This window comes from Athene noctua, chromosome 16 (assembly GCF_965140245.1).
Source record: "Athene noctua chromosome 16, bAthNoc1.hap1.1, whole genome shotgun sequence".
Taxonomy (NCBI): domain Eukaryota; kingdom Metazoa; phylum Chordata; class Aves; order Strigiformes; family Strigidae; genus Athene; species Athene noctua.
Genome location: NC_134052.1, coordinates 1,233,791 through 1,254,018, shown reverse-complemented (window position 1 = coordinate 1,254,018; position 20,228 = coordinate 1,233,791). Strand labels below are relative to the sequence as shown.

At 56.4% G+C, this 20,228-nt stretch overlaps 1 protein-coding gene across 9 annotated transcripts in view; it reads left to right on the top strand.

The window, feature by feature from the left end:
• The window catches only part of EPB41L1 (erythrocyte membrane protein band 4.1 like 1), a 69,807-nt gene that overhangs the window by 8,429 nt on the left and 41,150 nt on the right, over positions 1–20,228 (top strand). For 7 of the 9 annotated variants that reach the window (XM_074920357.1, XM_074920352.1, XM_074920356.1 and 4 more), the window contains exon 2: positions 242–291. The exons of 1 other annotated variant lie outside the window; for it this stretch is intronic. The gene's annotated coding sequence lies outside the window, so the exon portion shown is untranslated. Of the gene's footprint in view, positions 1–241; positions 292–11,184; positions 11,217–20,228 lie in introns of those variants that run through there. One more of the 9 variants, XM_074920351.1, reaches the window with a different exon arrangement.

Genomic DNA, 20,228 nt, shown 5'->3' with positions numbered 1-20,228 from the left:
CTGGCTGCGTGAGAAGGTGCTGTTTTCACATCAGTCTTTTTGAGAGTAAAGCAGCATCTAACATAATGTGGAGCTTACGTTCTCCAGCAAGCAGATTTGTATGGAGTCTAAACACAGTACTCGAGCCGTGCGGGCACCATCTTGTGATGAATTATCTGGCTAATGTCCTTCCGTGCACTTGCCATCATCTCTGGGAAGGTTTTTTTTTTCTTTTTAACCAAATCTGATTTCTTCTTTGCAGGTTCTGAACTGTGCCCAGGCAGAGTGCTGAGAGCAGCCCCTGGAAGCAGTGTGAGTTTATCCTGAAAGCTTTTATTCTTCTTTCCAGATCCCACATAAGGCTGGGTGGATTTCATAGCGTAGAAGGAGTTGCTCAGTGGGGAGCCTGTGCTGCAGGGAGGCTCATCTGCCAGAAACCCCCGGCAGAACTGGAAATCTGGCCTGTTACCACCAAAGCACAAAACTGTTGGGCTTGGGCTTGTTCTGACTTCCTTTATGTGCTGGGATTTTTCCTGGTTTAGTTAGGAGTTGGGCAACAGCCCCTTTGCCAACAGGAAAGCTCCTTCTGGCTGCCTAAGTCTTTGCTTGCTGATGGAGTGACTTTGGGACGTCAATGCTTAATGCTGAGTTTTCATGCTTTCTGTTGTGCAGAGGATTTGAGGAAGGTGGCCTGTCTGCAAACCAGCCTTTGTGCTTTGTTGGGTGTGGGTCTGAGCCCAGGGAGTTGGTCCTGGGCTCATGGGGGCTGGGCATGGCCAGCTTGAGGCACGTCTTGTCAAGGCTGGCACTGCCGGGCAGCTGGGAGTGAAGGATGGGAGAGGACAGCAATAACTCTGAGTTGCAGGATTGATTGCTGGGATGCCTGAAAGTGTTGAGGGCTTGTGGTCCAGGCCTTCTTTCTTGGAGACCTCTGGGGTTCCTCCAGCTGGGTGAGCTGCTCTGTTCCGGGTCCCCAGTGCCCAGTGGGTTTGCGTGGTGTATGTGACACCAGATGTGAGCTGTTTCCACATGTCCTGCAGCTGGGGATAGCTGGGAGGACAAGGGCTCGCTTCTGCTTTTGCTCCCTGAACCTGCAAGGTGAGCCTGGATGGAGAGCAGTGCCGCAGCACTCCCCTCACTCTGGCCCAAGATGGGAGGAAGGTGTTGTCATCTGAAAACTGGGGATAAGGAGCTCCGTGGCGGCACCCCGCTGTCCTAGCTCTGTCCGGGGTAACAGGAGAATGCAGCAGTGGGCACTGCAAGGCTCGTGGCATCCGTGGGACCCCACTGCCTGCCGGGGTTTGGCTCCTGCCTACACGAGGCAAAGGGCGCAGAGGCAGGCAGTGCCCTGGATGTGGACAGGGGATCTGCGTCCTTGCCGAGGGCTGTGATGGGCTGGCGATGGGTTTCGATGTGTTCCTTGGGGCTAGAGGTGCCTCTGGCTCTGCAGGGGGCAGCTCATTACTTTTTTATGAGCGGTTTCTCACCAGTGGTGCTACAAGACCATCCCTCCAGGAGGGCTCTTTGTAGACCTGGCAAGATGCCACCTCCGCCTGCATGCAGGGACACAGGTCTGTAGGGAAAGCAAGGATAATGGTGGGGTTTCTTGTCCCATCTCTGTACGCTGACGAGTCTGGGTGCTGGAAGACCAGTTTTGGCATCGGTGGGGGCAGAAGTGCGGGCCCAACTTCAGTGGTGAATAGCATTGCTGTGTGCCTCAGTTTCCCTCCAGCATGGGATGGGTGCATGTGTGCTTCTGCTCTGGGGCTCTGCACAAGGAAAGCTGCTTGGGATGTTGGGCACCGGCTACTGCCAACATGGGAGTGTTCGGCTCCTGGGTGATGCCTGGCAGTAAGCTCTGCCCCTGCACTGGGGGTGTGAGTCCCTGTTGGGATTCCCTGCACTGGGGCAGCACGGGGAACAGGACACACACCACCTCCACAATGACCCCTGGTACCCAGCCCACCCCTCGCTTTTGTTGGTGGCCTCAGTGTCCTGGGTGCATCTGGGGGTTAGTGGCCCAGGTCTGGGTGTCTTTGGTTTCATGTTTCCCTCTTTTGGTTGCATCTCCTGAGCCAGCACTGGGCGTTTGGGGGAGCACTGGCACAGCAGAACTGCTCCATGGCTGTGTGCTCAGGCAGACTCGCCTGCAGGTCCCAGCTTCCCGGCAGGTTTGGGCCAGCGAAGCCTTACCAGCTCAGCCTGGGCCAGCTGCTGCCTTGTGCCAAGGGAGGTGTCCCCAGCTTCTGGAAAGGTTGGTGATGCTTTGGCCATGGCACAGTGCTCATGCTGGTGATGAGCTTCTCATTTCTCTGTATTTCTACAGCTCCCTCACAGCTGATGTAAAATCCTACCTCCTGGATGTCATGAAGGGCTTGCTGCTGGGATTTGGTAGGCAGGGGTGAAGGGAAAGGATTCTCTCCTCGGGAGCTTGGTCAAAGAAGATAGTCATTCGTTAGTTGGACTAGATAATCGTAGGTCCCTTCCAACTGAACTGCTCCATCCTCCTGGGAAGTGGCTCACAAGACATGACTGTTACCTTGGGGAAAATGGTATTTCCTAGCCACTGCTTTAAATCTCAGACAGGGCTCTTCTGGGCCTGTGGATTGGAGGATGATGACTGTAGGCAGAGAGCTTGGGCCTTCCTTTGGAAGGAGAGAGAAGATGGGAGAAGGCAAGGCTGAGTCTGTGCCTGAGCTGAGCTCCCTTCAGTGGCTTCCCTTGCTCTAGGTGCTCTTCACCTACTCAAGCTCCTCTCCTCTTCCAGCATGCTGCTAACAGGCTGGCCTTGTGGTTTCCAGGGTGTCTGGTCCTGTGTTCTTGTACATAAGGCAGCTGACCTTCCCTGGCTGCCACATCCCAATGCAAGATGGCTGAACCCATGGTCTCTACCTTCCACGGCTTGCACTTGTTGACAGGCAGTGATGGCTGCAGAGGCAGTGGGTGACCTCGAGCTGGGGCAGGAGCTGTCATCGGCAGAGGAAGAGTCCCACTCTTGGGACTCCAGCTGGTGATGGGTGGTCCACATGGGTTGCAACACCCCTGCCTGCTTCTGGTGTGTATGTGAGGTGCCTTGCTGGCGCTCTGCAGTGGTCAGTCGTGGGGCACACCTGCAGCTGGGTGACCTGAGTGCTGGTTGTTACCATAACAGCCTTTGGGTCAGTCTTTCCCCCTCTGCTGCACCAGAACAGCCCTGGGCTCCACTCTGGTGCCGTCCCTGCATGAGAGTTGGAGTAGGAGGAGAGGACTGGCTGCAGTGCTGGTGCTCCCCGTGTCTCCCTGGGCTGCTCCCTACCTGGACTGACTGCTCCATTTGGCTGTGGCACCTCTTGGGCAGCCCCTTCCCCACCCAAAGCAGCATGCAGGGGCCCGTGGGGCACAGCCAGTCTGTGGTAGGGCAGCCCCATCGCCCAGGCAGAGCCCCCAGATGTGGCACTGAGATAGTTTAGCCCTGTTGTTCTGCTCACAGGCAGTTTCTAATGGGGACTACCCCCCTGCCCTGGGCAGCCCGTTCCAACAACCCCTTCTGCAAAGAAATACTTCCTAAGAGCCAGTCTAAAGTTACGGAGTTGAGGCCGTTCTATCCTCCCTGTCCTTCACCCTGTGTGGCAGCGGGACCCTGGCTGGGCAGGTGGCGCTGGCAGCCCCGGGGCAGTGCTGCCTCAGTGCTGGGCCTGCTCCCCTGCCCTGGCTCGGGGCTGCGGGTGCACTTTCCTCTTGATTTGGGGCCCATCCTCGCTGCGAGACATGCCTTGGTCAATGAAGCTTGCTCTGTGCCATCCCAGATGCTTTGGCCTGGGCTGAGCAAACAGGTTTGCGGAATGTGGCAATGTGTGCCCTGAAGGCCGGGTGAGAGCTGCCAGCTCCCTCAATCTCAGCTTGGGAAAGGCTGGCTTCTGGCCAGGCACCCTGCCTCCTGTGGCTGATACTTTTAACCTCTTCTGCATCCTCGTCAGTTAGGAGCTGGGCATCTGCCATGCTGCATTACAGCGGGGGTGAGCTGGGGTGCCCGCCCGTCTGCCCCCCTCTCTGCCTGGCTGTTAAAGGCTTCTCTGCCAGAGAGCTGGGCTGGGCTGGGACCTCGCCTCACCTCTGACACGCAGCGGGCAGCATGGGATGTGCCATCCACATGTACCAGCCTCGCCGCTGGTTCTGGACAGAGGTGTGAAGGGCTGGCATGGGCCCCTGCCTTACTGATCTGGTGATCCCACCAGGGCTGGGTGGAAAGGAAGAGCTGTCCATTCTCAGATCCCTGCAGAGCAGAATTTGCCACCTGGGACTGGCGTTTCAGCAGCTTTATTGGCACAGCAGGACCCAAGGGATGAGGAGCTGTTGGCAGTATCTGAGCAGGCGGTGTGGGGTGGGATCTGCAGGACTTGCTCCCAAGGGGGGATGTGGAGGCTGGATCACATGCAGGAGAGCACCCAGCTCTGGTGTGGGTATGCTCCAGGGCATCATCTCCCAACAGATGGGTGCTTGTGACAGCATCTCTCTGGGCTGCTTCTAGCCTGGATTCCCCACAACCCTTGCTCTCTCCTTTATTCTGGGACAGAGGCTTTTGATTTTCCTTTCTTGGCTTTCCTTGCTGTTGCTGAAGGGGTTAAACAATGTTTGCGCCACTTCCCATCCTCAGCAGCTACAAAAGCAGGTGCTGAGAGCTGCTTGGTGGGAGGCCAGCAGGTTCTGTGCATGATCTGCTCCCATCACTGTGGTTTGCGAGGCTCAGCCCCATCCAGGGTGCAGGTCTGGGGTGCTGGGGCTCACTTGCCTCCCCAGGGGATGCTCCTTCCATGGGGGCTGGGTGCTTGTCATTCCTTTGCGTACAGTGTCTCATCCTGCTGAGAGGGTCCTCGGCACAGCTGGTACTTTTTCTGATGTGACATTGCTCAGGGACCTCTGAAAAGGGGCCATATGCTGCCCTAGGACGGGGGTCTTGGCCTGTGTCCTTCCCCACCTGCAAATAAGGCTGGACGCTTGGCAGGGTGATGAGGAAGCAGGCACTGGAGGGAGTTTTGCACTTTGGTGAGGAGCTTTTAGAGCCTCTGAGACCACTGAACATGCTGGATGGAGAGTGAGGTTGGGTCTCCTTGCCACTGGTGTCACCTGGAGGGTGCTTGTCCTGCTCCCATGTGAGCATGATGGCCCAAGCCATTCAAGGTTGCCAGTGTTGAGATGGCATCTGTCACTCAGCATGTGGCTGCTGCACAGATCCCACTTTCCTCCAGTTGAAAGCTCTGTGGTGCCCAGTAAACCCTATGATAGTGGTGGCTGGCGGGGTGAGTGGGAGTGCTATCGCTCCCCATGACCCTGGCATGATGCTTCTTGTTCCTCACCACAAGGTTATGTTTTAATGATGAATTTTGGATGGAAAGGGCAGGAGGGTGAGCGAAAGAGAGGGCTGCTGTAATCCTGCTACAGATTCAGCATGGCTTTTGCTGCACAAGACTGCTGGGCTGCAAGTGAGAAGGCGCTGGTACCCAGGTTGCCAGGGAGACGGAGACGTTCAGATGTGGCGGATGCTGCGGCCATGCCGGGCGGATTGCTGTCCCAGCCCTCCGCTCAGCCAGCCCCAGGGGCTCTCTGATGCTGTTGCAGGGAGTGCAGTGTGGGGCAGCGTGTGTGCTGTCTTGTCCCAAGAGGCATTGGTGATGGAGCCCTCACAGCAGTGGCTTCTGGTGGCTGTGGCTGCACCAGTACCCTGGGTGGACACCCCAAAGTCAGGGCAGTCTGGGGAGAGCTGGACAAATGTTGGGGCTTCTGGCAAGTGCCAGGGGCCTGCACTCCAGAGCCATCTCCAAGTGAGTCCCTTGTGCCAGCCCCGGTGGGGTGATGCTGGTGGGCAGTGAGAGGCTCTCTGGGGTGGCTTGTGGCCTTGCTGCCACTCAGCTCGTCCACCTGCTGACTGAGGAGGGCAGCCTCACCTCTTGGAAAGCCTAGACTTACCTCCTCTTCTAGAAGGTGCCTGTCATGCGCCACCTTCAGGTCCCTGAGGAGCAACTGGTGAGCAGAGGCATGCAGTGCTGTGCCAACCCGGGCATGGGTGCTCTGCCAGGGCTACAGCCCTGCCTGAGTCCCCACGTGGCCGCCACCTATCCACCACCTTCCAGGCAAGATCACCGTGCCTTGTTCCTGCACACCCAGCCCCGGGCATCCTCTGGCAGCTGCCTGCACTGTTCCCCCCACGTGCCTTCCTCCCAGCTGCGGGATGGGTGCCCTGCCTACTGGCCACAGGCCACAGTGGAAAGTGTGAACTCATCGGGGGTGGCTGCCAGGTATAAGAGGCATCTCTGTCCTGCTCATGCTGTGATGAGAGCGCTGCAGCCTCCTGCTTGCAGCGTCCATGGTGTCACTGCTCCATGCGCTGCAGCCCTGCTGCCAGGCTGGGCTATGTGGGACAGAGGGGTCAGGCTGGGATGGATCTGGCTGAGCCCAGATCTGCCACGGAGCCACTGCTGTCTTTGCATCCTTGGTCCTGGCTGAGGTTGCCCTGATTTAGCTGGGAGGGCAGGAGCCATGCCAGCTTGTGCCCAGGTCTGCTTGGCACAAGTTGTGTGCTGGGGAGTGCTGCCTCTGTCAGCCACTCGTGTCCAGGACCTCCTGCACACAAATTTCTCCCTTGGGTTGTGTCATGGTGCAGCCAGCTTGGTTGTGGTGGTGGGGTCCCTGCTCCCTGTGTTCAGACTGGCCACAGCACCCTCCTGTGCCAGGAGCAAGGGTTTGTGCCCAGGGTGCCTGGATTGGGACCTTCCTCTCCGAGCACGAGAGCAGGAGGCACTGGTGGGTACTACGGGCTCTGCCCATGGATGCAGTGGGGAGGAGGTTTCAGTCAGGTTTGCTTTCCCCTCCTCCCTTTTTTTTTTTTTTTAAAAAAAAAACCCTTCTCCTCTGGCCCTTCCTTCTGTTGTCATTTAATTGCCCAACTTCCCTGAATACTCGTCACCTGCCTGGGGGTAGAATTTGAGACACATCAAAGCTAGATGAGCTTGTGCAGGCGATAAGCGTACATCCTCTGGGAACTGGAGGGAGATTAAACAGCCGAGAAAAACAACTGCTCAGGGTTCTCCAAGAGGTAAAATGGAAGGGCTTGGAGAGGGCGAGGGAAAACCAGCAATATTTGCTTACCAGAAAATGTCTGCCTCGTGCCTGGGGGCTGGCTGGTGTGGTGGGTCCGCCCCTGGGGTGAGGCCTGGGGGCTGCTGGGGGGGAACACCAGGCTGGAGCAGTTCTGCAGAGGGACCTGGGGCTCTCTGTGCATCTCTCCCAGTTTTGACCCTGGCAGGGGTTTGTACAGCTCATCATCAGGATTATACCTGTGCATCATCTAAATGACTCTGATTCCTGCCACCCCTCTGGCAGGAATCTGGTCACATGGAAGTAGAGGAGCAGTGTCAGGGATTAAAAGGGTTAAAATGAAGTGGCAAACTTGGTGTCATACCTGGGCTGGGTTCCTTCGTGGGCAGGTGTGCCTCTGGGCAGCAGGAGTGGACCTGCACCCACCCAGCTGTCTGCGTGCAGCGGGGCACTGCTGCCTGCCACTGGCAGAGACCTGCCTGCACCTGAGGGGTAGGTAAATCGGGCTTCAACTTCAGTTGACGAGGGAGGAAAAAAAAAGCGAATTTTAAGCTTTGTATTTTGGAATAATACAGAGAAAGTGGAATAAACCCCAAGCAGTGGCATGGTTTGTATTCTCAGGAGCAGATCAAACCAGCAGTGGGAGAGGTCTCTGGCGTGCGGGAGGGAGCGTGGCACGGGCCTTAGCAGAGCAGCCTGCAGTGGCTCCCAGTTGCTGCCCTGGTTATGCTGGTGCTGTTGACCAGTCCTCTGTGTCTTATTAGACCTGTGTTTAAAGAAGAATGTGTTTTGGGTTTTTTGTTAAAAAAAACCCCTGTAGTAGTAGTCGTTTTGTTGCATACAGTATCTCCTTCCCATATCTTAAAAAAAACTTCAACCCACCTAAGATACTACACTCTGCTTCACAAAAAAACGTTTGGTTTTGATGATGCTGGGCATGGGATGGCTGCTGGGCCATGTCAGCTGGTAGCATCTCCCCTGCCATCCATCATGGCCCGGGGTGGGAGTGCAGGGAAGGTGGGGACCTTTGGGAGAGCAGCCACTGGAGACCCAACTGCAGATATCTTCGGCTACTTTAACGCACTGGGCCTTTGCCTCCTGCAGTGCTGGCACCCAGTACTGAGCTGCAAGGAGGCTGTGGCTTCAGGATTGAAAGGTCGTGGAAGCCTCTCAGCATTTTTAACAAGACCTTGGGGCAATGTGCTTGCAGTCACATTGATTTCTTGCAGCACTGGTGATTAATCAGATTTTCAGTGCCAAGTCGAAGGAAAAGCTTGGTTTGCTCTCTAGCTCTGACACGTGAGAGGTCAGACCTCTGCTAGACACCAGTGCTGGGGATAGTTTAAAGAGGCACCAGAAGGTCTACTTTCCAGTCTTGATTTTCCATGGTTAAATAGCAATTTTCTGCTCCTCTTTCTAGCCAGCTAATCTGTCTTCACTCAGAAGTGAGATGAACAGCAGTATAAATTGCAGGCACAATCCAAAAAGATGTGTGCAAGAGCAGTTCTCTTCCTTGAGTTCCAGCTCCTGCCTGTTTCACTTACTGATCTGCTGCTTTTCTTCCTGTGAATTTGTAGCATTTTCTTCCCTGCAAAGGACTTTTGAGATGTTTAGAGGGATTTTCCCAAGTACATTGGCCTCTATCAGTTGGGATGGCACAGTGATGCTGGGGCTTGTTGCAGCCTGGGGACTTGCTAGGAGGAGTGAAGCTGTGAAGGATGGTGCTGACCAGAGTGTGGGGTGGAGCTCAGACACATCAGTGTCCCAGGGAAAGCCGGCTGTGTGGTGCTGTGGGGGATGCTCATTCCTGGTCAGCTGGGCTGGCTGCTTGAAATGTGCTGAGATGGTGTGGTTTCCATTTGCCCTTTTCCTTTCCCTGTGTAGCATTTATGAGCTGCTGGGGGCAGCAACTGGACTTGAGGTGGGGTATCTGTCTCGCCTAAAAGTGTTGCGCCCTTTCCTGTAGGCCTTGGGTCCAAGGCAAGGCTGGGGGCTGAGATGTGGGGGCTGATGGGGTGCAGGGTCAGAGTGCAGGGGAGCACATCCCTGGCACAGCCAGGCCCTGGACCTTCAGCAGGACGGGGGAAGCTGGCAGGTACCAGGTGGTGGTTTCTGGTCTCACCTCTGCTGCCAGAGCTGTTGGAGCAGAGCTGTTGTGCTGCTGGCAGGGACGTGCGGGAGAGGTGGCTCCTGCGGGATGCTGGTCGCTAAGCAACTGGCAGAGGTGGAGCTTTCTGGGTATCATCCCCAGCACCACTGCCTGTGCTGCTGCCTGTCTGCTCCGGCATAGCCTGCATCCTCCCCAGGCAGTGCAGTGGGAGGTCTTGCTGGCTGCACCCCACTGTCTCAGGGCAGAAGGATACCCCAGGGTGTATCTGGGTGTTGCTGAACCCTGATTTGAGGTTCCTCTGCCCAATATCACTGACACCCTCAAATTGGGGATGAAAGTTGTCTTGAAGCTCTGTTGGCACTTTTGTTTGGGGCTTCCACCTCAGCGTTGCTTCTCTGCCTGGTTCTGCCATTTTGCACCGAGGCAGGGCAAAAAGTGGGGAGCCCCAAGGCTCCTGCACCCTGTGGCTCATGTGCAGCCCCCTGGCTGGCCTGGGGGCTGTGGATGCAGGGTGGGCTGGCTTTGAAATGCTGGGGGAGCGTGTTTCCCCTCTGGGATAGTTGTGCCAAGGGAGCCTGGGAGCCTTTGGTCCTCCTTGGGTGATGGGTGTGTCGGGACAGGGATGGTCAGGGTGGTACAGGAAGGCTGGGTGGTGCAGGGGGGTTTGGGGAGGTCTCAGTGGCTGTACTGCTCAGGTGCCCCGACTCAGGGCTGCCCCTCAGGGTGCCTGCAACCCTGCCTGGGTAAGTTGTGACCTTGGATCCCTTTTCTTTACAGCCTTTCCAAGGCTGGGTGTTTGTAAGGCACTTGGAGAGTCTTTGGATCAAATGATATCCTGCAGTGTGGGAACGAGCTGTGTCGATGACTGCTTGGTGGCTGGAGGATGGGGAGGTTACTCTGGATGGTGGCTTAAACCCTTCAGTGCATCCACAGGGCCGGTTCACCATGTGCCATCGCATTGGAGGATGTTGTGTGCTGAATGTTAAGCAACTCGCTTTCTCCCCTGCCCTCTCCTGTAATATTCCTGCCTGCAGCCAGTGCTTCTTGCTGGACCTTTGCTGGAAGAGCTGAATGCCCTGGGTGTACCATCGTATCATAAATCTCCTGGCTCCCCACTCCTAGTGTGCTCTGAACTCTGCTGACAGTGCAAGCATGCCTTTTAAAGGTATGCGTTTGCCTGGAAGAAGCACATTCCCGGCTTTACAGGGCTGCCTGACGTGACAGAGCGAGCGAGCTTGGCAGCCCTTGGTTTTGCAAGAAGCCTTAATGAACTTCCACACCCCCCTGGACTCTTTCCTGGAGCAGCAGGCAGGATGTGGGCAGCCAGCGGAGGGGGATGCGGGGTTGCCGGTGGCTGTGTGGTTTCTGGCGCAGGGGCTGCCTGGTTTGCGGCTGATGTGAGGATCTGCCCTTTGCTCCCGAGGGGCTGAGCTGCCACGCTGCTGGCAGGAGCCTGTGCTGTGGGCCGGCTGTGGGCTGAGCTTTGGGGTCCCTGTCACCCTGTGGACTGCTGTGGCTGTGTTGGCACGAAGGTGCTGCGTGGTGGTGCGGCTGTCCTCGGGCAGGGAGGGGACCGGTGAGCTGCTCCCTGCCAAGACATGTCCTTTTTCCTGAGAGCCAGCAATGGTGCTGGTGTGGTTCAGCCTTGCAGCCAGGCAGTCTTCCTGAGGAGTCAGCGAGGCAGCGGTGGCTGCCTGCATCTGCCTGCTGAGCTGCTTTGGAGCCGCTTTGGGGAGGGTGGCCGGCAGGCAGTGCGGATGGCTCTCTGTGAGCTGTGGCAGCAGCTCTGCCTGGGAGCAGGGGATGGTTTTCAGCCGTCTGGTGACAGGTAGGCATTTCTGCTTGTGCTGCTGAGTGGCTGTCATCAGGGGGAGGGAGCTGAAGTGTGAGGGAGTCGGGCTGAAACCGGAGAGCTCTGGAATAGCATTGTCCCTTTGGCACCTCCAGAGGCTGCAGGACCGCAGAGCTACTGCCCTGGCTGCGCTGGGCAGGCGCCAGCACGGGCCTGGTGTGACCGAGGGCATCGATTGGACTTGGCTCTTGGAGGGGAAAGCAGGTGAGACTGTAGGGACCCATGGGTGCTGAGGAAAGCAAAGAAATCCCCAGAGCACTAGGCAGGCTGTGGTTTGCTAGTGAGACAATGCTGTGATGTCCGGGCTCAGCGATGGCACGTGGCATCCCATGGCTGGTGCTGCCGGTCCCATCCCATGTGCTCACGTGGGCCTCTGGGAGCGGGGAGAGCAAACCAGGAGCCGAGGGGTGCCTGGGGGCTGCAGCCTGCGCGGGTTCGTTCCTCTCACTGATGGGCGGTGTCTGGCTGCACTTCCATCTGGAGAACGCAGGGTGTTTCTGCAGGGGCTGAATCACTGCTCTCCTGACCCACCGGTTGAGAGATCTTCGTTTGCATGTTAACGATGGTGTGTGGAAGGTGTTTCCTGGCTTTCCAAGCTGTCTGCTCTGAGGGGTCACAGCGATTTATTCCTGAACTTATTTATTTGTCTGGGAGGTGTCACTCAAAAGGGTAGGAGTGAAACCTTCTTTAAAATGGCCCAAAATTGCATGGGTCTTGCAAAACGACTGTGTGCCGCTGTGGGTGGCGGGAGCAGGGCAGCAGGGAGGGGACATGCTGCTTTTGCCTCCTGGCAGGCTTGGAGGAGGAGGTGCCTCAGCCCTGGTCCCCCCACCCCGGGGACACAGCAGAAGTCATACTCCTCTTCCCTGGTTTTTCCTGGTGCTAAAAGGGCTGGGGCCAAAGCACGGAGGGAGCAAACTGGAAGGGAGCGTTTGGTCTCTCGGGATGGACTCTGCCCTGGCTGCTCTCGGTGCTGGCAGCTGAGCCAGGGAGGCGGTGAGTTGCTGTCTCTGCCTAACTCAAGGCTGACTTAGGGGACAGCCCCTCTCTCTGTGAACTCAGTGGCTTCTTAACTTTGCTGTTTTTGTTTTCCCCTAACTTGCTCATGATTCATTTTTGACCCATGGCACAATGCCTTTGGAGCCACAGGGGAGCTGAGCCCAGCTTCCAGAGTGTAGTTTGGTGAAATAAGCTCAGGCTGCTTTATTAACCCTGAATCAGGGGGATGCCACTGTGGGCAGCAGGTCACTGCCCATCTCACGAAGGCAATGCCAGTGGAGAACAGTGCTGTTTGTGGCAGGGGAGGCACTTTTCTGCCTGTCATCTGTATTTGCAAAAGCCCAGCATCCTGCTCTGGGGTCAAATGTCTCCGCGCTGCCTGGCTCACGCATGATGAGTGAGCAGATGTCCAGGCTCTTGGCAACTGCTGACATAATATAAATACATAATTGCCCAAACACAGATTCAACATGTGTCAATTAAGTCTGAGCTTGCTGCAGGAGAGCAGCTTTGCCAGCCCTGTTCAGATAGGTGGGAAACCCCCACACCGTGGGCTCCTTCCACATGGTGGATCCCAGAGCCTCTGGGGGTGTTACACAGGATCACTTGCTCTCACATGAGTGTGTTGCCACTGGATCATCTTATCCTTGCTGCCTTTATTCTTATATTTTTCCCCACTTGACCCAATTCATTGCTTGACAGCGTCAGCCTGTTGATGAAGAGCCACCATCCACTTCTCATTGTGGTGCTCAGTGGCTACTGCAGCCCTGGGTTTGACTCCTTTTCCCCAGTGCAGAGTCCCTCAGGAACTCCAGGTCAGGTCAGTGACTGCAGAGCATGCCAACTCAACAGCCCAAGCTTACTTAGGGCTGGAAAGCAACCACCTCTCCTGACAAAGGTGTCTGTAGTAGCCATCAAAGCCCTATGCTGATTTAAGGCCCCATGACAGGGCAGGCTTGGGCTTGTCTTCAAGAAGATACTGGTCCAGACAGACTTGATGAGACCTTCATGCCCTCCATCACCAGACAGGCTCTGAGCTAGACCTGTCATTGCCGCTGGAGGGACAGGAGCTGACGTGTCCCTGCAGTTTCACTGGGAGCGGCCTCCTGTGGTTAGTTGGTGGTGATCGTCTCCACCAGCAGGTTCAGACCTCAGTGCTCTTCCCTACCTGAAGGCAGGATGGGTGGCAGGGCTGGGTCCTCCTGATGCTCTGCTGTCATGTGGTGGGCCAGCCCTGCTCTGGTTAGCAGGACAAGCAGCAGAGCTCAGTTGGGCCAACGCAAAGTCTGCTCACAGGCTGGGGAGAGAGGCATCTGAGGTGAAGAGGGAACACTGACACTATCCTTTGTGTTCTCAGTGTGACCTACTTGAGCTCAAACCATCCTGCTGGGCAGGAGAACATCGTGCTGTGTTGGTCTAACATCTCCTTTCCTAATGTTCCTGGCAGGTGGGTGGGAGGGAGCAGGCTTGGAGGTGATGGGAAGAGGGTGAGTTGTGGGCAGTGTGGCTGCGAGACTACATGTGTATGCAGCGGCGTGGAGGGACGTGTGGTGCAAGGCTTGTGGGTGGATGGAGGGAGGGTGCCTGCAAGCACCCCGTGGTTGCAGGGAGGGCTGGATGAGGTGAATGGTAGTGACAGGGGATGGGTGAGCAATAAGGCTTCTCCCAGCACCCCGGTGCCCTGCTGCTTCTGCAGTCATTGAGTTCTGTTGTGCGTGCCCACAGGATGCAGTGCCTGTGCTCATGTGCTTTAGCCCTGGCTGTTGTGGGCACCTCTGAGTGCTTGCTGGGCAGCAGAGCTGGGTCACTGGGAACTGGAGTATGTCTTTGATGTGAGGCAAAGGGGGAACTGCTTTGCTGTAAATGGAGAACATCAGAAGAGATTGTGATTATCTGGAAAAAGACTTGGATGCTACAACATCCATCTGTGTGACTGATCTGAGGAACAGAGAAAATAGCAGGACATGAGGAGGAAATGTAGAGACGGGGGCTTGAGACAAGTGTGCAGGCATGAAGGGTCTTAAAAAAGCTGTGGTTACGCACCAGATGGCAAACCTCAGTGCTGCAGTCTCAGAGCCGTGCTGTTCCAGCTAACAGGGGTCTGCAGGAGCCAGGCACAGACCAGAAGTGAACCCCAAGGTCCATCCAGCTAGAGGCAGCAAGGGCACATGGACCAGACCCTCATGGCACAGCCAAGACACTGATGGCAGGAGGAGGAACTGAATGCTTTTGGTTTGCACCCAGCAGCTCTCTTATGCCCAGTTGCCCATGTCTCTGCCAGCCGTTTTCTGCTCTTTCAGGGTTGAGCAGAGAGGAGCTCCTGGGGCTGGTCCTGCAGGGACCTCCTGGGCAACTGTCTTTGCCTTGGTTCAGTGGCTCTGAAGAGCTGCTCCTCTCTGAGGGCCTCCAGATCACCTCTGGGAAGGACCAAACCTGGAACCTGATTGACCTGAGAAGGAACTTTCCCATTGGAATGGATGCAGGTCCTGCTGGCTGAATGGTGGCCGCAGGAGGTTGCCATCCTTGGGCACGAGTGTTGCCTTCTCTGTGCAGAGCTGAGCTGCCACTGGCTCTCTGTGGGGCTGCTCCTGTGGAAGGGTCACAGTGGCCTGGGGACGGTTGGGAGTTGCAGAGCTTGAAATGGTGTTCCTTAGGGGTTTGTACTGGGACCGGCACTGCTTAATGTTTTTGTTGGTGAGAAGGACAGTTTCACCTTCAGCAAGTTTGCCACTGACACCGAACTCTGTGGTGCAGTGACATGTTAGAGTGAAGGGATGTGCCATCCAGAGAGACCTGAACAGGCTGGAGAGGTGGGACATGCAAACCTCATGAAGATCAACAAGGCCAAGGGCAAGGTCCTGCACATGGGTCAGGGCAATCCCCAGCACAAACACAGGCTGGGGGACGAGTGGATTGAGAGCAGCTCTGAGAAGGACTTGGGGGTATTAGCGGGTGGAAAACTGACTGTGAGCCAGCAATGTGAGCTCACAGCCCAGAAATCCACCTGTGTCCTGGGCTGCACCCAGAGCAGTGTGGGCAGTAGGTTGAGGGGGGAGATTCTCTCCCTCTGCTCCACTCTTGTGAGACCCCCCTGCAGTGCTGGGTCCAGCTCTGGGGGCACCAACAGCAGAAGGACATGGACCTGCTTGAGTGGGGCCAGAGGAGACCACAAAGGTGCTCGGGGGGCTGGAGCACCCCCTGTGAGGGCAGGCTGAGAGAGTTGGGGTGTTCAGCTGGAGAAGAGAAGGCTCCAGGGAGACCTTAGAGCGGCCTCCCAGGGCTGAAAGGGGGGAGGGACTCGTCATCAGGGGTGTAGGGACAGGACAAGGGGTAATGGTTTTAAACTGACAGAGAGTAAATTTAGATGAGATTTCAGAAGAAATTCTTCCCTGTGAGGGTGGTGAGGCTCTGGCACAGGTTGCCCAGAGCAGCTGTGGCTGCCCCCTCTCTGGAAGGGTTCAAGGCCAGGTTGGACAGGGCTTTGGGCAACCTGGGCTAGTGGAAGGTGTCCCTGCCCATGGCAGGAGGATGGGAACTAGATGGTCTTTAAGGTCCCTTCCAGACCAAACCACTCTATGATTCTGTGAAATGATGGAAAGGCAGAAGGAGCTCTGCCCTGTAGCCCAAAACTACAGGGAAGAAGGTTTGGTGAGATGCTGGAGAATACCTCTGATGTGGGTAAAGCTCTGGCACAGACAGAGGTGTAGGGAAAGGAGTTTCCACCACAAGAGAATATTAAAGGCTTGTTGGGGCAATATGAATGGAACTGCTCCAAGTGGGATTAAATGGCCTCTTGAAGCATCATCTCCCTGCTGCAGTGGGTGGCTGCTGCAGCCTCCCTGGGGCTCGCAGAGATGTTGTGGGGACCTGGAGGAGGGTTTTCAGGAGCAGGCTGCGGGGACCAGGGCTTCTGCGTCAGCTGCATCCGGAGCCTCACCTCTGTGAGTCAGCGTTTCGCTGCTGATGATTCACAGCGGCGCTGCAAGACAGCCACGGGCTGGTGCAGGGCTGAAATTAATTGTCTGGAGGGAGAGCAGTGCGAGAGGAGGGAGAGATGTTTTCCCTTATTTTATTGGCATTTCCCAAGCCTGGCTACAAGGTATGCCAGCACCGACCTGGAGAGAGATGCGCTCTGCCTGCAAAGGGAGCTCCACCTTTTGGACCCCTCCATGGCAGTGGTGGTGGCACAGGGTTTGGTGCTCTGGCACCTTGGCAAGTTGGTGGCTGCTTCCAGCCATCACTGTCCTAACCCAAAAGCACAGTCCCCTTCATGGCTGGACCTCTTGGTATGCTGCTCCGGTCACAGGCAGCCCCTGCCCTCCTGTGACCTGGCGGGGAGGATGGGATGACCTCTGGTCCCTGCAAACTCTGCTGTGAGTCTGCTTGCTGATCAAATGTTTCTGTAATTCAGAGGAAAACTGGAGGTCACCTGCCTCCCTTTTCCCGATGGGAGCCAGCTAACCCCTAGCACATCTGGCACAACTGTAAATCCACTGAGCTATTTTGAACCAACTCAGGGATGACAGACAAGTAAAATTGTTATGCTTCAAAAATATTATTTGAGCATCTTTCTGTGTCCTTTCTGGGCTCAGATACCCTCAACCTGAGACGTAAATTGTCGGAACATCCTCTTGGAAGGCTTGGCCCCATCCTCGATGCTGTAGCTCACACATGGGTCAGAGGCTGGAGTACCGTGTCCTCGGTGCATGCATGTCCAGGTCGGTGCTTGCCAGCCTCTCATTTCCGTTTGAAGAATTTATTTGCAGACCAGGTGCCCTGCAGCAAGCTGAAGCCTGATGGCAGGCTTTTTTCTGTTGCATTTTGCAAGTCATTGAGGAGTTTTCTGTTTGTCTGTGGTTTGGGTGTCTGTGGTGTCCAGGCACTCAGATGCCAGAAGACGGATTCTCCCCAGCTCTGCAGGGAGACAAATGCTGTTGCTTGCCAATATCTATTGAAGTGAGACTAGCAAAGTAGAGTCGGAGCCAGATAAAGGTTGTTCAAGGCCATGAACGTCTTGCCGTCCATCTCTACCGAGACAAGCATTTGAAGGTGTTTTCGGTTATGGGGCAGCCTGATGGGGCATGTCTGGCTCAGCACATGGAACCCAGACTCCTGGTTGCTATTTCTGGCTCCTGCTCAGCCCTGTGACTTGTTCAAGCTCCTTTGACACCTTGTTGGTCCTTTTGCATATCTGTGAAATGCTTCAGAGCATGGAAATTTCCAAGTTACAGTTTTCCCTGCAGCAGCTGGAATCCAGCTCTGCTGCATGTATCTCTCAGGACCCAGGTGTGGGAGCGGGCGCTGCAGTGTTGGGGGGGACACATCGCACTGGCTTTGGGACTTGGACCTTCTGAAGTGATGGTGCACGGCATGTTTGACTGCACGGTGATGACACTGCATTAATGTATGTAATACATTATATATGCATTCTGAATATAAAACGGGCAGGGAAAGCAGCCTGGGCAGGGCTAGTTGCTGCTGAAAGACAAACGGGGGACAGGTAAAGGAGGGAATCGGAGCAAATCTGTGGCCAAGAACTGGTTGGTGTGTGGGCACTTCTCATGTTGTGCCACAGTGAAGCTGGGACAGGGCTGGGGGCTGACGGTGTCCCAGCTCCTGGGGAATGTGGCCTGGTGGGGAGCTGATGGGAGAGGAGAGGGGGACTGGGAATATGTGGGGCTTGTGAAAGTGGGAGAGTGCAGGGGCTGGGGCAGCTCCACTCCTGTTCCTCCAGGCTTGGTGGCATGGCCTGTCCCCTCCTTGTCTCCTCCACAGTGGGTGGGGAGGGTTGGGGGTCCCTTTCCTCCTTGCCCTTGAGGCTTACCCTATGGAACCAAGCCCCGGTCCAGTGAAGTGGGGCGCTCCCCTCAGCGGGTCCCCACCAGAGCCCTGGATCTGCCCAGCACATTTCCTGGTGAGTTTTGCATCAAGTCTGGGGGTGCCCAAGGAGGTCTCTGGGGACCCTGGGCACTGGGGCACTGTCCCAGACAAACTGGAAAATGTGAGGGTAGGTGGGGATGAACCTAGCCAGTGTGAGAGGCCCCTAGAGGCTTTCCCAAGCAGTGGGGGTCCCAGGGGCACGGCACAGCGTGTCCTGCCCGTGGGGTGGTGGGAGGTGACAGGACCCCAGTGTATGCAGCACTAGTGGGGTGTCTGGGTGGGCTGGGGTGCACCCCACAGTGCAGCTGCAGTCCTGGCGCAGGACTGAGGTACCTTCTCCTCAGCACCATTTCTTTTTCTCTTCAGTAGCCCCAGATCTGCCCACTTGGCCCAAGTCCTGGCTGTGTCCCAAGCTGTCCTCTGTGTGGAAGGTCAGATCTCATGAAGAAAGCCCTTGTGCTGCTCCCCACCCCACTGTGACTTGCTTTTTCTACTGTACACCCTCTTTTATCCCTCTTCTATCCCTTTTGGCCTTTAAAACATTTGTCTCTTATCTCTGATAATTGCCTGCAAGGCTCAAACATCTCCGAGGCCTCAGAGCTGTCCTTGTCTTGGAAACAGCTAAAAAGCTCTTTTCTCCTGTGTCTGGGCACCCGCAGAGGGTGCGTGTCCTTCTCTGCAACAGCCTGTGAAGTTGCTGCACTGGGGGGACTATTTCTGTGCACAGGAGAGCATTCCTCCTTTCCTGCCCTCCTGCTCCTTGTTGGAGCTGTGGGTCTTCACCAGCAGACAGGCTGCTCCCTGCTTCGCTCCTGCCCTGGCTGCCTGCGCTGCCCCAGCGGACCTCGCCTCGTCCAGTGGGTCAGTGACCCCAACCTGGCTTGTTAGTGGGATGTTGAACCCCGAGGTGGGCAGGGGTGGCTGTGCTGCATGTGCTTATGTTATTTAGTCTCATTTGGTGATGCTCTGGGATTTCTTAGAATCCTGATCCTGCGTCAGTCTGTTGCCACTGGTGGGAATGCGGTTCACAGCTGCGCAGTCACAGGGGTGCTGTTGCTCCCCGTTCCTGGGCATAGTTGGGAGAAGGTTGGATGGGGAGAAACCAGAGTGAAGTCTACGCTGGTGTCTTTAGGCATTGAGAAAGCGTGATCCAGGCATCCCAAAAACAGGGGAGTTGCGTTAAAACCCACAAATCTTTTAGTAACAGCCCCTCCAGCACTTACTTCAGCCTGTGCGAACCTTCGAGGTAGGTGTGAACTCTTTTTTTGCTAATGCAAGGTTCAGGTGGGGTGTTTTGGGAAATGGACCAGGTGTGCTGTGCTGCAGCCCCTGGCCTCCCGAATCCTCCCTCCTGCTGGGGCTGTGGAGGGCAGCAGGGCAGGTACAGGCACAGTGTCCCTGCACAGGGTGACCTGCCGTGGGGTGCCTGTGAGTGCTTCTGATGGCTGGAGGTTGCAAGTAATGATTAGCATTCTGAGGATAATGTCATGTTTTCTCCTATGCCTACCCCTTTGTGCCCCTCTTGTGGGAGTGACAGGCTTGAGTTGACAGCTGGGTGCAGGCTCCTGGCAGGGGGAATGGTTCCAGGATGAGGCCTGTCCCAAATACATCCCCCACCAGAGTGAGAGGCAGGGAGAGAGCATTGCCATGGCTGCTGTGTCACCAAGCCCTGTGTGTCTCAGTTTCCCCTCCGTGTGCCTCAGTTTCCCCTGCCAGGAGCCGGGCAAGCTCCCAGCCTCTGGCTGGTGCTGGCGGTGCGTGGAGGAGGCCCGGCAGCAAGGCAGCGGCAGGGCTGTGCCACCCTCCCCTCCTTGTCTGCCTTCCTGGTGTGGTGAGCGCTACGTCACCATGCTCCCAGTGTGCGGGCTTGGGGCAGGGGGATGGACCTCATGGCAGGGCACCCCTGGGGGACACGGCACAGGGGAGAAGGTGCTTTCACTCCAGCACGAGGCAAAGGGCTGGTGGTGCAGAAGCACTGGGTGAGTCTCCTGATCCCTGCAGCCCCTTGGCCCCACAGACCCTTCCTGAGTGGGGAAAGCCATTGTGTGTCCCCATGGGCCGGAGAGCCAGCCACGAGCCAGGGCCTGGCACTGTGCTCCCACTGCTCTGGGCAGCCCTTCCCACTGGCCCCGAGCTGTGCTGGCCGCTCTTCAGCCCTGGGCAGCCCCTTCCCGGGTGGGCTGGCAGTGCAGCGGCCCCAGAGCACCCTGCCCTCGCCCCAGAGCTGCCCTCCATCAGGATGTCAGAATATGGGGATGGTTGTTCTCTTTAAGCCTTCCTTACATGAGAGATGTGCCCAGTGCTAGTGGTCATCAGAAGCTACTTTTTTTTTAAAAA